Here is a 13,649-nt window from a genome sequence, read left to right as displayed (position 1 = left end):
AACTCCAGATGGGTACTCACCTTTCGGGGCAGGGGGTACTTTCTGGGTCCTCCTCTGTAGGTCACCAGCTCACTGCATTTGTACATCAGCAGCTCAGTCACTGAAAACCTTGTTAGCATACCTGGCTGGCTTGCCTCCAGTAGCTTGGAATGGAATATCCCGTTGCCATTCAGGAACCTCCAGAATGCTGAATGCCCACAAGGGTTGCGAACCTATAAGTAGTAAACCCCAACAACAAGAACCAGTTTCCTCTCCCCTCCTCCTGCTCCCCCACAAGGCTAAAATGGTCTGCAATTTTTAAAGATACATCATTAAATAAATTTTGTGAATTTCACCTTACCGTCATGTGTGGAGGCTTTATGCACCACTTAACTCTCAGTGGTGGCCAAGCAACATGTGGGAACTAAAATGTTGGTCTCTGAATACCCAGATGTGCACTTACATAAAGTATCAAAAAAAAATTTTTTTTTGGCCTTAAGATTCCAAAGGCACTTCTGCTGCTGATGTTGTGAAGATTTTCTGAATTACTGAGACAATATTGTCCTGTTTCATTTCTGTTTTCGGAAATGAAAACATGCAAACAACTACCTCTACCTCTGCAGACCAGCCACGGGCCAGCAGAAGTCTGGGGAGCTAGGGGTCGCACTGTCACGATGTGGTAAAAAAGGAAACATGTCCACGATGACCGTATGGTGAACATCATAGACAGGGCCAGCCAGCAGCTGCAGTACCAGAAGGGGAAGGATGAACATCTCAAGCTGAAAGGCAGAAGGAGGCTGCAAATCTTGAGGAAATCCTGGCAGTGCAGTTCCTGGAGCAGGAATATCACTCCAGGGGAAGGCAGAGCAAATAGAAGGACCTGTTTGAGAGGCTGCTTGCACCTATGGCCATGAGAGTGGAGCTCCTGCTCTGGCCCATGTCCTGCGGACCAGGAGCCTGTTGGACAATTCCCTGGTTTGCTGCAGCTGCAAAAAAGCCAAATATCATTCTGGGTGTATTAACAGGAGTGCCATATGTAAGCTGCAGGAGATAACTACCACTCAGCACTGGTGAGACTCAGCTGGAGTACTGAGCACCAGACTTTAGGAAAGATGCTGACAAATTGGAGAGAGTCTTGAGAAAAAAGTCTGAGGAGTGGACGGGGGGCGATAACCATTTTAAATGTGGTAAAGTGCTGATGGATACTGATCAGTTGTTTGCATGTGCACTGGAAGGGGGACGAGAAGCAAGGGGCTCAATGCGCAGCAAAAAAGATTTAGGTTGGATATTAGGAAAACTTTCAAACTCTGTTTTGGATAGATCTCCAAGGGAGGCTGTGGAATCCCCATCATTGGAAGTTTTTTAAAAACGGGTTGGACAAACACCTGGTATGGAGGGTCTAGGTTTACATGGTCCGAGGACTGGACTTAATGACTTCTCAAGATCCCTTCCTGCCCTGCATTTCTATGATTCTACTCATTAACATTTTAAAACACCTTTTTTTGAATGTCAATGTTGTATATTATTGTACTTTCCTCAAACATTCTTAAATCCAAAACCAGAAAAACATATAATGTATATTCTACATGACTCTCTTTTAAATGCCTATTGATGTAACTGACCTAGAAGTCAGCTATTTCCAGGGAGCTTTCATTTTTTCCCACTCCTTATTTTGCATAAGAAGCATCAGTTCCTTTATTCTCACGTTAAATAGTTTGTCTGCTATTGTTGCCTCATTGACAATACCTGACTTTATCCATTGGCTCACTCTCCAAACTTGCTGACCTGAGGGTTGTTTGCTGGAACATAGTGGTACAGTCCCAGGAGACATGAAGAGGAATCTGCAAATTGAACAGAGCTTATGTAGCTGATACCTTGGAGGCTTGTTCTCAGAAATACCCAGCTCTCTTGGGGCTCATGAAAACAAAGCAGCATGCAGAATAGGCATCTGTGCGTGAATTTTCTCAGTGTACCTAGAGTCCATTGCTGTCACATTTCCATTGTTCAATGCCCATTTCTCTTTTCAATTGTCAATATTAGCACCAGAAAGGACTTCTGACTTCATGGGAACCAAGAAGGGAGGGGATGAGTCACCGGTTAAACCCAAAAGCACTGTCATGGCAGTGCTTTTAGAGGCAACACAGTGGCTCTGCTCTTTAAGGGTTCAATCTTGCAAAGTACCAATCGCCCTGGATTTCTGTTGAGAGAATTCAGCCTCATTGCTCTGGAGATGCTCCGTACCTTCTAGGATCAGGGCTGGTGGAAAATGTTGCTCAATTTGAAGATGAAAGAAATGTAAATCAGGAGTGAATTTACCCTAATGGCTTTGAGTCTCTTGGAAACTGGCTTGTTTTGATACGTGCTTTTTAATTTCAAGAATACCTAATCTCATTATTAATATGAATAGAAGGCCAAAATACACTTGTGAAGTCTGCGAACATGTTAGTGCCTTTGGAGTCAATATAAAGCCAACGTGGGGGCCAGGCCGTCTATTGTTTGTTTCTTCTCCCTCTCGCGTTCTTGTGCACTCGGAGTGTTTACGTGCATCTTTCCTCAAGAAAATTAAGGCAAAAAATAAATAGTTTGAATGTTACATGGTCTTTTCATACTGCCTTCTGTGAATTTATTTTTTGATTTTTTTCAACAACTACTGCTGTTTTGTTTTTTTTAAAATGTTCTTTGGTATGAAGTAAATGTAATCTTCAGATTAATTTGATTTATATTCATAACATTATTTGTTGAAGTAATTTTTAATTCCAGAGGCACTCCATTTTAATAATTACTAGTGTCAAATATTGTAATGAAAAATCATTATGTACCTATTTGTGGTATAATTATCACTGCCGGGTGTATGCTTCCCTTCATAATAAAATGAAACTTGGAGAAGAACTAAGATCTTCACACATTTTCTTCAAAAAAGAAAAGGATATTAAACAATTGGAGAGGATATGGAGAAGAGCCTCAAAAATGACTCAAGGGCTGGAAAAATGCCCTACTGTGAGATTTATGGAGCTCAGTCTAATTAATTTATAAAAGGATCAAGAGGTGACTTGGTTATGGTGTAAAATACCTTCACTGAGAGGAAGTACCAGGTATTGGAGGACTCTCTAATCTATCAGAGTGTTATGCTCTGATGCACCCCAGAGTAGCAATCCAAAACCACACGGAAAACAAAATAAAACAAAAATGAAGCAAGACATACTGGTCGGTTGTCAATCCAAACGTATAAAGAGCCCTAAACCATCATCACACAGAGACAGGCAGAACAAGAACCAAGGGCTGGAAGCTGATGCCAAACAAATTCCAATTTCAAATAAGGCTTAATTGTTTTAGGAGTGAAGGTGATTAGCCACTGGCACAAACTACCCAGGGAAGTGGTGGATTCTCCATCTCCTGAATTCTTCAGATCGAGACTGGCTGCCTTTCTGGAAGATCTGCGTGAGGGTCTGTCGGTGCTGCAGCGGAGAGCGTTTCCCAGCGTAGCCAGACAGATGTGCGGCTAGCTCTGCGCGAGCTTGCACACTACAGCTAGCAGCGTGGCTGTGGTGGCTGAGGCGGCGGCTTGTTCTGGACGCCTGAGTACGTGCCCAGGGGGTCAGGTGGCATTGGACTCTGGTGACTAGCCTGAGCTGCGGTGGCCACACTAGCTAAATCAGAGCTAGCACGTGCTGTCTCCCCGCACTGGGAAACACACTTCCAGCTGCTGGGTGGATGTGCCTTCGTCAAACACACATTATTCGCTCACTGCAGAGGAACTGGATGAAATTCTCTGACCTGTGGTGTACAGGGGTCAGGCCAGATGAACCTGATGTCCCCTCTGGCTTTTAAATCTATGGGAAAAATCATCCTGCAGAAGGATTTCTCACCCATGGCTGAAATGCAACCACCTGGCGGGTGGGACAGCTGATTAACAGCCACGTGGCAGCATTGCACAGGGATTGCTCACCCAGCCCTGAAACACAGCTGCCTCTGTGTTGCATTAGTACTCCTTGCTCAAGGCAATTCCCATTTACTTCAGTGGAAGAGTTTCTTGGCCAAGGAAATTGGGCCTTATGAGTCAAATTTTGCACTTTGTGACAGTGGTGTAAATCCAGATTAACAAAAACATATTTCCAGCAGTGTAACTGGGAGCAGAATTTGGCCCTGGCTGAGTACACATGGCAATCAGTCATGAGACAAGAATGTTTGCAGAGATTGGCACAGTGGGCATGAGGCACAGTAGCAGCATCCGCTTGGTGGTAAATGGTCTCCAGCACTGAGGGAGAACCAGTGACGTGGTGGTTCCCAGCCTGCGATGGGGTTATGGGTGTGGTGTGGCACTTTCTAATAATGGCACACAGCCTGTAGGACAATACAGGCCGCAGCAATTCTAGCCCAGGGATAGTGGGGATGGGCAAACTGCCAGCCTCCTGCCCCCACTCATGACATGCTCCCTTGGGCTGATGCCGGAGGGCAGAAAGTGGCGTGGCCCCAGGCTCCTTTTAAGCTGCCAGTTTCTCTTCATGCAGAGGGCCTGCCCTTTGCACACATGCAGCACAGCGGATCCAGTGAGGTGTCCCCACCAAATGTGAGTCCGCCTAGGGGACAGAGAAGGGGAAGCACCTGGGAGGGACGGAAGGGAAAATGGGAGAGGAAAAGTGGGGGAACAGGAAGGAAGGAGCAAGACAGAAGGGACAGCTACTTGGGGTAAGGGAGAGCAAGAAGGTGGAAGAAATTGGGGAGGGAAGCGAAGAGGGATGATGTGGAGAGGAGGAGAGGATGGGGTAGCACAGATTAAAAAACAGGATTAAGAACAAAACCAATGAAAAATGCCTATCAAAGCTCTACCGAAACGACACAGGAAATAAGGAAAAGAGAAGAGAGGGAACAAATCCGTAACTCCCAGGGAAAAGGGGCAGGTAAAGGAAGAAACGAATCACCGGACACCATCTCTTCAGCGATACAGGCATGCAGGTAAGGGATTTCCCCGTCCCTGAAGAATCCTCCTGGGCTGCCTGCCCCCTCCCGGAGGGTAAGTAGTTAGAGGGAAGTCCCAGCTAGAAGCAGCAGTCCATGCTGAGAAGACCAGAATGATCACACAGACAGGGCTCTGTACCACCAAGCCATATTGCAAACCTGGGACATCCCAAAGAAAAACAATACTCATGGGGTGGAGGAAGCATTTGGCTTCCCGATCATTGCCCTGTGAAAAACTAGAGCAGGCTTGTTCAGCAAAGCCCAGCCAGAGGTGGGCATGCTAAGCAGATGCCATGTACTGCACATATGATGTGGGCCCTTCACTCTGTTTGCAGGGTAACAGCGGAACAGACTGTAATCACATATGCTGATGCTCTAGGGGCAACATTGGCCGAGGTGCCAGTGTCATATTGGCCCCCAGGGCTAGGAGTACAGCTGAAGAGCAGCTCAGCTCAGAAACTTTCCGAAGGCTCACATTATTCAGCACGTCTTAAGGGAGTTTCAATACAGCTATGTGTAAGGGAGAAACCCTAGTGTTGTGGATGTAAGGGGAACATTTGTGTTTGAGAGCACAGGTATAGCAAATATTGAAGAGTATTAATTAGGTTATACTGCATTATAGCTGTGTTGTTACTAAACTGTGAAGCTGCTCATAAACACTCAATAGTCAATAACACAAAACTTTTGTGAAGAAACACATAGGAACTTTCAGACTGGATCAGACCCAGGGTCCACCTAGTCCACTACCATGTCTCTGACAGTGGCCAGCACCAGATATTTTTCAGGAAGGTGCAAGAAACCCAGGGGTAGGAAGAAGTTGGGTAGTCTGCCTCCCATGGAGATCTCATCCCTTATAAAATATGTTAGCATTAACTATAACTCTGGATAGTCTTTTGATCCATATAAAGTTGCTTTGAATCTTGCTAAATTATTGGCCTCAACAACATCCTGTGACAGTGAGTTCCGCAGTCCAATTACACGTTATGTAAAAAAGTAATTTCTTTTTATTAATTAGACACCTTTTAATTTCATTGAATGTCTCCTAGTTCCTGTATTACAACACAGGGAAAACAGAAGCTCCTGATCTGCCTTCTCTAGACCAACCACTATTTTATATACTGTTATCAAGTCCCCTCTTATTTGTTGCCTTTCTCAGATAAAAGTTATTGTGTTTTTCTGAACTTCTTTAATTCTGCAACATCCTGTTTGATATGGGGTGATCACTATTGCACATAATATTCCAGACGAGGGCATGCCATTGATTTATATAAGGACATTATAAAAATGTCCATATTATTCTGCATCCTGTTCCTTATACATCCTATCATCATGTTCTCATTATCAATATTGAACGTAATCTGCTATCATGTTGTCCCTTCATCTAGGTTGGCTAGGTCCTTCTGAACTCCCGCATTGACTCCTTTGAACTTGACTAACCTAAATAACTTGTTTCAGAGTAGCAGCCGTGTTAGTCTGTATTCACAAAAAGAAAAGGAGGACTTGTGGCACCTTGGAGACTAACAAATTTATTTGAGCATGAGCTTTCGTGAGCTACAGCTCTCTTCATCAGATGTGTCACATGCAAATTTTGCTGCTTCACTGATCCCCCTCCCCTTCCAAATTGTTAATAAAAGTACAAATCAACACTGTATCTAATACAAAGCCTTGAGACCCCCCTCTATTAACCTTTGGTTATGATGAACATTGGAGATTTATTCCTACTCTTTGTTTCCTGTCTCTTAGCTACTACTAACTCTGAGAGTGATGGTCCTTGCACTGAAATCTGTGGGATTAGGTTGTGGTTTAATTAGTCTATGGCTTTAGCCTAGTCATGTGACCTAGTTTAAGGTACCCCCCACAACACCTTTTTATGGGGCAACAGAGAGCTGTACCAGAACTCTTTTCATTTGTACCGTAGATGCCCCTGCAATCTACCCCTCATGTCATGAGCCAGCAGTTCTGATTCAGTTATTTATAATAACAAAAGTCATAATACCAGGTTTGTGTAAGACAGGAGTAAATTAGGGTCTAAAATGAGGTACCGCTCAGGCAGGCAGGGAGGATGAAGAGAGATGTATATAAGTGAGAGGGGAGGGGTTATACTCTTGCAGCCAAGAACAAGGCTCAGCATCGAATATGTGCTTGGAAGGCTCAATTGCTCTCTTTACCCCCTTGTAGCCCCACTAAAGTGGCACTAAGTGCAGATGAGCTATGTGATCTCAAGTATACAATTGGTTTGATTATAAATCCCTTTCACTCAAGCAAAACTCCTCCTTACTTGAAGTAAGTGGTTGATTGCATAAGGAATGTTGAATATGTCACAGTACACTTGAAAGAGGGGAGAAAAAGTGTCAGTTTAGCATTTTCTAACAAGGAGCTGACGAATATTAATAAATTAAGCTTCACAGCCCCTAAGTAAAGTGTAACTCTTTATTAACAGGGATGTAGTACCTATCATCTCTGTTTTGCACACTGCGCTATGGAAACATGATGACTTACTAAAGGTCACACAGGAAGTATGTGCCAGAGCCTAGAACAAAATTTGGGGGTGAAATACTTGGAAGTCAATGGGAATTTTGCCACTGACTTTTATGGGGCAGGATTTCATCCAATTGTCCTGACCATCATTCTTGTGGCTTTAACCAAAGTACCAGCCTTCCCTTCTTTTTCTCCCCTCTTCCCCAACAATTTATTGTGATTATGAATAGCATAATCATGGGAAAATAGAGAAAGCAATGAAAATATTTTTTTCTAAAATGTACATAATCACATGTAGGAGTCAACATCTGTAACTCCTGCATATTGTATCCCTCTGCCTAGCAGATTAATGTTAGCAATAATACTGAACACTTAATACATTTGATTTATTAAGTGATTGGCATTTTAAAAGTTGAATGCAATAAATCTAGAGATAATAAGCAAAGAGATTTTAATAATGATTTGCGCATTCACCACTCTGCATGCCTTAGCTTTACAATGAGCAATATATACAGCATCAAAAATAAGACATTCATATTCTTTTTGATTAGACATTTATTTTTTTCTAGTTAAATGTTTTGATTTATCTTTACCTGCATGCTAGTAGTGCATGAAACAGGTTTGGCTGGACTATGCTGTAAAGGAAGCTGTGGTCTTCAGTCCTCAACTGCAAAAGTGCACTTCTGAGATGCTTACCACAAAATAACATTATGATTGTACATGCAAATCGCATTGTAAATTAAGATTTTCCTTGTTAAATAAAAACTGCGTCAAGATGAACCTTTTTTCAGCTTATTAATATTAGAGCTGTTACATACAACACTAACTCCAAAATTAAGTCTCATTCAAGGCCATGGTGAAAACATTATTGTGGGAAAATAACTCCAAAAAAGATGCATACACATTTCATTGTTTTCAAATATATAATATGCATTTGTTAAGGTTTTTATAGGGGAAGTTAAGAATCCCTGGGAAGTGAAATAGGGAATTTCTGCAGAAATTGTCAAGGTAGAAAGCAGCGTTAATAGGAAGCCCTGGATTCCTGACCACAAGGACCTTAAAACTAGTACTGAAATGTGTGTTCTGACCACCAACCCGTTCTCTCCATTCTCTCTGACTAGTTAGAAAGTGAAGCGTTTGAGTGAATTGTGACTTACTCCAAACTTAACTCACAAAGGGATTGTGGTAACGACTGAAAGCTGATAGAAGTCTGTATTCAAGCTTTCGATTTGATCTTCCTTTGCCTTTAAACTGAAATATCTTTGGAGCTTGTTTATAAAAGTGTTTGAAGTTTTTTTAATGTATATTTTTAGAACTGCGTTATGCAAAATATTCAAGGAAGGTAAAATTAGGCAGTTTACCATCCTTTCCCCCGTCCCAGATAAGTTTCCTCAAATAAATATAGATTGCTGAATGTTTTAGTTTAAAACAGTGACGTTATTTAAGAAGCGAATTTCATGGGCAAAGCGAAAATGTCCATGAACACACGTCTCCACAGCATCTCGTGCCGGCTTGGGAGCCTCCAGAACTCCGTGTTTGGTTTAGTAAGGCACCAGATCCGCGGAAGGAAGGATACTGACTTGGAGGTAGCTCGGCTTGTAGAAACGAGCCGCACCTCGCACGCAATGGCGGGGCTCCTGGGACTCGCAGCAGAGAGCGCTTTGAGCGTGAGTTCAGCTGTTTACAGGTCGCACCGCTTTCCCCCGGCTGCCAGAGCCGGGAGGCACGTGGGCATCTCCGCCTTGATGCAGAAGGAGCGTGGAGAGGACAGCCCGTAATCGTCCGACCCTTTGCTCTCGTCTTGCCCATGAAGGATTCATCGTCGACCGCAGTGCACATGAGGCTTCTGCAAGGGGATCCTGGCCCGGCAGAGGAGGATCGCCGCTCGGTCTGTTGCATCTGATGGGTGCCTGAAATGAGTCAACCCCGTGGGGTCAGCTCCTAGCCCTTTTCGGGAGGCGCCGTGAAGACGAAAGGCAGCTGGAGTTTAACTCGAGAGCAGACACGAAGTCAGCTCAGGAAACCTAGACAGATCACGCGAGCCAATAACTAGGAGCGGCTGCAGCGCGGCTGTGCTACAGAAATCACACGCGAGTCTCCTGTCCAGAAGGCGAGCTGCTGTCGCAGACGGGTTGATGCCGAAATACGGGCTCGAACGGCCCGCGGACTCTCTTCTCCTGGCTCCCCCTTGGCCCCCTGCCTCTTACGAGCCCGTGCGGGAGGAGGCATGAGCACCCTCAGTTCCACGGAGGTGAGAAAACTCGGTTTCGGAGCCTGCCAGGTACCCACGTTAGAAGCCCGGGGGCGATCGCGACGGGGCAGGGCCGTTTCTTGTGTCTGTCGAAGGCACAAAGCCTAGTGGATGAACGAGACGCGTTGCGAGGGTTTGGCCAGGGGCGGGAGCTCGGCTTGGTTGCTGCGTCGGGTCGCTTCTCTCCACAGTGCCCGGAGGAAGAGCCCGGCGCCCCGGCTGCGGCGAGACTCTCCCCTCGCCGGGGGGATTTCACAGGCACCTGGCGCTGGTCCGCGAGCAGGTGAGTGGCGGATTGCCCCGGCGGACCGCGGCCGCGCTCGGGGGAGGCGGACGGTGGCGCCCAGCGGGCTCAGGCCGGTTCGCCGTGGAGGTCGCCTCCAGCCCAGCTGCACCCTCCAGGGCGCACGGCGGGGCCCGCCGCGGCGATTCGCATGAGCGGGGCGCCTCCGTTTGTTCTCTGGCAGACTTCGGGGAGCGGGGTGGAGGATCCCTTCCCACGCCCCCTCTCCCGGCTCCGGCGTCTCGCACCCGCCGGGCGCACAGCGATTTCTGGCAGGTTGTCTGACACCCACTCCGGAGTCACGGAGGGCGCGCAGCGTTCATGGCCCAGCTCGGCGCAGTCTGGGTTTTCCCATGTCAAAAGCTCGTCCGCGGGGCTGGCGGCTCCCCGGCGGCTTCGTGCAGCCTTACGCACCGCGATACGCCGGCGATGGTTTCCTGCGGGAAACTCCAGCGCAGGCGAGCTCGGCGCAGGACGGAGAGCGGGCAGGGCACGGCTGCCTCGGGGCTGGAGCGGGCTCATCCCGGTACGTTTGTTTCGAGCTCGCCACCAGCGCCTGGCTGGCCCAGCGCCCAGCGCCGGAGCGGAGATGCACCGCCGCCGGCCGAGTCTGAGCGCCGAGCTCTCTGTCCCGCGCAGGATTTCTCCTCCCCTTGCTCAGACGGGTTTGAGCCCGGTGTATCCCCGGCTGCCGCTGCTCTTCGGGGCGCGCATTCTCCGCGTCGTGTGCGCGGGCCCTGTAGCGTCTAGAGGGCGAAGGGATTGTCTCGGCGCAAGGAAGCAGAGAGCCCGCAGGGAGCGAGGGCTGCATGGCCCTCTCCGGGCGCTGCGGCGAGCTCTCTGTGATCGCTGCGTCCCCCTGCCACTGCTCTGATCCTGCCACGCGCGCAGTCTGGACGGTCTGACCTGGCCACTCAGCCGGCACAGAGCCCTCCCCAGGCAGCGATCTGACCCGTCCACACGGCCGGCTCTGGATTGCCCAGACAGCCGGCACAGAGCCCTCCCCAGGCACCGATCTGACCCGTCCACACGGCCGGGTCTGGATTGCCCAGACAGCCGGCACAGAGCCCTCCCCAGGCAGCGATCTGACCCGTCCACACAGCCGGCTCTGGATTGCCCAGACAGCCGGCACAGAGCCCTCCCCAGGCACCGATCTGACCCGTCCACACCGCCGGGTCTGGATTGCCCAGACAGCCGGCACAGAGCCCTCCCCAGGCAGCGATCTGACCCATCCACACGGCCGGCTCTGGATTGCCCAGACAGCCAGCACAGAGCCCTCCCCAGGCAGCGATCTGACCCGTCCACACAGCCGGCTCTGGATTGCCCAGACAGCCGGCACAGAGCCCTCCCCAGGCACCGATCTGACCCGTCCACACCGCCGGGTCTGGATTGCCCAGACAGCCGGCACAGAGCCCTCCCCAGGCAGCGATCTGACCCATCCACACGGCGGGCTCTGGATTGCCCAGACAGCCGGCACAGAGCCCTCCCCAGGCACCGATCTGACCCGTCCACACCGCCGGGTCTGGCTTGCCCAGACAGCCGCACAGAGCCCTCCCCAGGCAGCGATCTGACCCGTTCACACGGCTGGCACCAGGCGGTCTAACGCCTCCACAGGGCCGGGTCTGGCTCTGGCCTGTCCACACAGCAGGCACAGACCCGTCCACGCAGACGGTCTAACCTGTCCACACAACGGGGTCTGGCGTGTCCACAGGGCCGGCACAGACTCCTGCACAGGGACCGGTCTAACCCGCCCACGCCGGGTCTGGCCTGTCCCCACAGAGGGCTTCGACCTGTCCACAGGGCCGGGTCTGGCCCCTGGCCCGGGCAGTCCAGCGCCCAGGCCTCCCTGCGCCAGCGGGTCCCGCTGGCCTGTAGGGGGCTCGCCGCCCAGGAGCCGGGCTCCGCCATGCGGGCTGAGCCGGGCTCCTGGCTGCGGAGCGGGCGGGCTCTGGGGGCTCACCTCCCCAGGAGCTGTGAGCGATCCCCGCCTCCTGTGGACACGGTCCTCTCCCAGCCGCCGGCGGGGGGCGCTGGGCAGTGGCGGGCAGGGAGGCCTGTGTGTGGTGGGGCGCCGGGCAGTTGTGGTGCTGGGGGGGGGAGACTCTGCCCATAGGGTTTGTGGAGGTGTCTCTGGGCGGGGGGGGGCTGCTCACAGGGGCTCGGTGGGGGGTGTCTCTGGGCGAGGGGGGGGCTGCACACAGCGGGTTAGCCGCGGGCGGGGGGTGTCTCTGGGCGGGGGGGGTGGGGGGGCTGCACACAGCGGGTTAGCCGCGGGCGGGGGGGTGTCTCTGGGCTGGGGGGGCTGCACACAGCGGGTTAGCGGCGGGCGGGGGGGGTGTCTCTGGGCTGGGGGGGCTGCACACAGCGGGTTAGCCGCGGGCGGGGGGGTGTCTCTGGGCTGGGGGGGCTGCACACAGCGGGTTAGCCGCGGGCGGGGGGGGTGTCTCTGGGCTGGGGGGGCTGCACACAGCGGGTTAGCCGCGGGCGGGGGGGTGTCTCTGGGCTGGGGGGGCTGCACACAGCGGGTTAGCGGCGGGCGGGGGGGGTCTCTGGGCGGGGGGGGCTGCACACAGCGGGTTAGCCGCGGGCGGGGGGGGCTGCACACAGCGGGTTAGCGGCGGGCGGGGGGGTCTCTGGGCGGGGGGGGGGCTGCACACAGCGGGTTAGCGGCGGGCGGGGGGGTGTCTCTGGGCCGGGGGGGCTGCACACAGCGGGTTAGCGGCGGGCGGGGGGGCTGCACACAGCGGGTTAGCGGCGGGCGGGCGGGGGGGGGGTCTCTGGGCGCGGGCGCGGCGGGGCCCGCCCCTGAGGGAAGAGGCGCGCGGGCAGCAGGGCCCGTGCGCGCCCGGCTGCCGTTTGTCAACAGTGGCCTCGCGCGGGGCGGGGCGGGGCCGCCCCCGGCGCGCGGGGATTGGCGGCCCGGCGCGCGGGGCCCTGCGTGCGGGGCGGGGGCGCCCTGCCCGGCGGGCGGCAGAGGCAGTCAGCGAGCGCAGCCGAGCGGGCGCAGGGCCGGGGTCCCGCGGGGCAGGGCGCGTGCGGCGGCGGCGGGCGCGGGGGGCGGCCCCCCGGCGCGGGGAGGGGGGGTCCGGTTTCGTTTCTCGGGCGAGGAGGCGGGCGCCGAAACGGTGAGTGGGCCGGGGCCGGGGTCTCGGCGCTGCCCCCGCGGCTCCTTTGTGTGGCCGCGGTCCCCCGCCGGCTCGCCCGCCTCCCTTTGTTGGGCCCCGCCTCGGTCCCCCCGCGCGGGCCGGCCGGGACGGGGGGAGGTCAGAGCCGGCGGGGGGGCTGCGGCTGCCCCGGCTCGGCTCGGCTCGGTTCGGGGTCGGCGCCGGCCCGCGCTTGTCGGCGCCGGCGCGGCAGCAGGAAGTGGTGCGGGGCCGGAGACTTGTCCCCGGGCGAGTCTGCAGCCCTGTGTACAGGCCCCCCCGCCCCCCCCAACAACAACAAACCCGCGGCTGAGTCGGGAGTGCGGCGCTGGATCCCCGCAGACCTTGTGTCCTGGGGCTCTGGTTGCGGGTTTGGGCTGGGGGGGGCCCGGCAGGGAGTGGGGGCTGTCGTTGCGGGTTTGGGCTGGGGGGGCCCCGGCAGAGAGTGGGGGCTGTCGTTGCGGGTTTGGGCTGGGGGGGCCCCGGCAGGGAGTGGGGGCTGTCGTTGCGGGTTTGGGCTGGGGGGGCCCCGGCAGGGAGTGGGGGCTGTCGTTGCGGG

General features: G+C 52.8%; 1 protein-coding gene across 5 annotated transcripts in view; it reads left to right on the top strand.

The window, feature by feature from the left end:
* The first annotated feature begins 12,992 nt into the window (after nucleotides 1-12,992).
* BCL2L11 (BCL2 like 11) overlaps nucleotides 12,993-13,649 on the top strand; it is a 47,633-nt gene continuing 46,976 nt past the window's right edge. For all 5 annotated transcript variants that reach the window (XM_077814255.1, XM_077814254.1, XM_077814252.1 and 2 more), the window contains exon 1: nucleotides 12,993-13,072. The gene's annotated coding sequence lies outside the window, so the exon portion shown is untranslated. The remainder of the gene's footprint in view (nucleotides 13,073-13,649) is intronic.

This window comes from Eretmochelys imbricata, chromosome 3 (assembly GCF_965152235.1).
Source record: "Eretmochelys imbricata isolate rEreImb1 chromosome 3, rEreImb1.hap1, whole genome shotgun sequence".
Taxonomy (NCBI): Eukaryota; Metazoa; Chordata; order Testudines; family Cheloniidae; genus Eretmochelys; species Eretmochelys imbricata.
The sequence above is the reverse complement of the archived record's forward strand: the minus strand, read 5'-3'. Positions and strand labels throughout refer to the sequence as shown.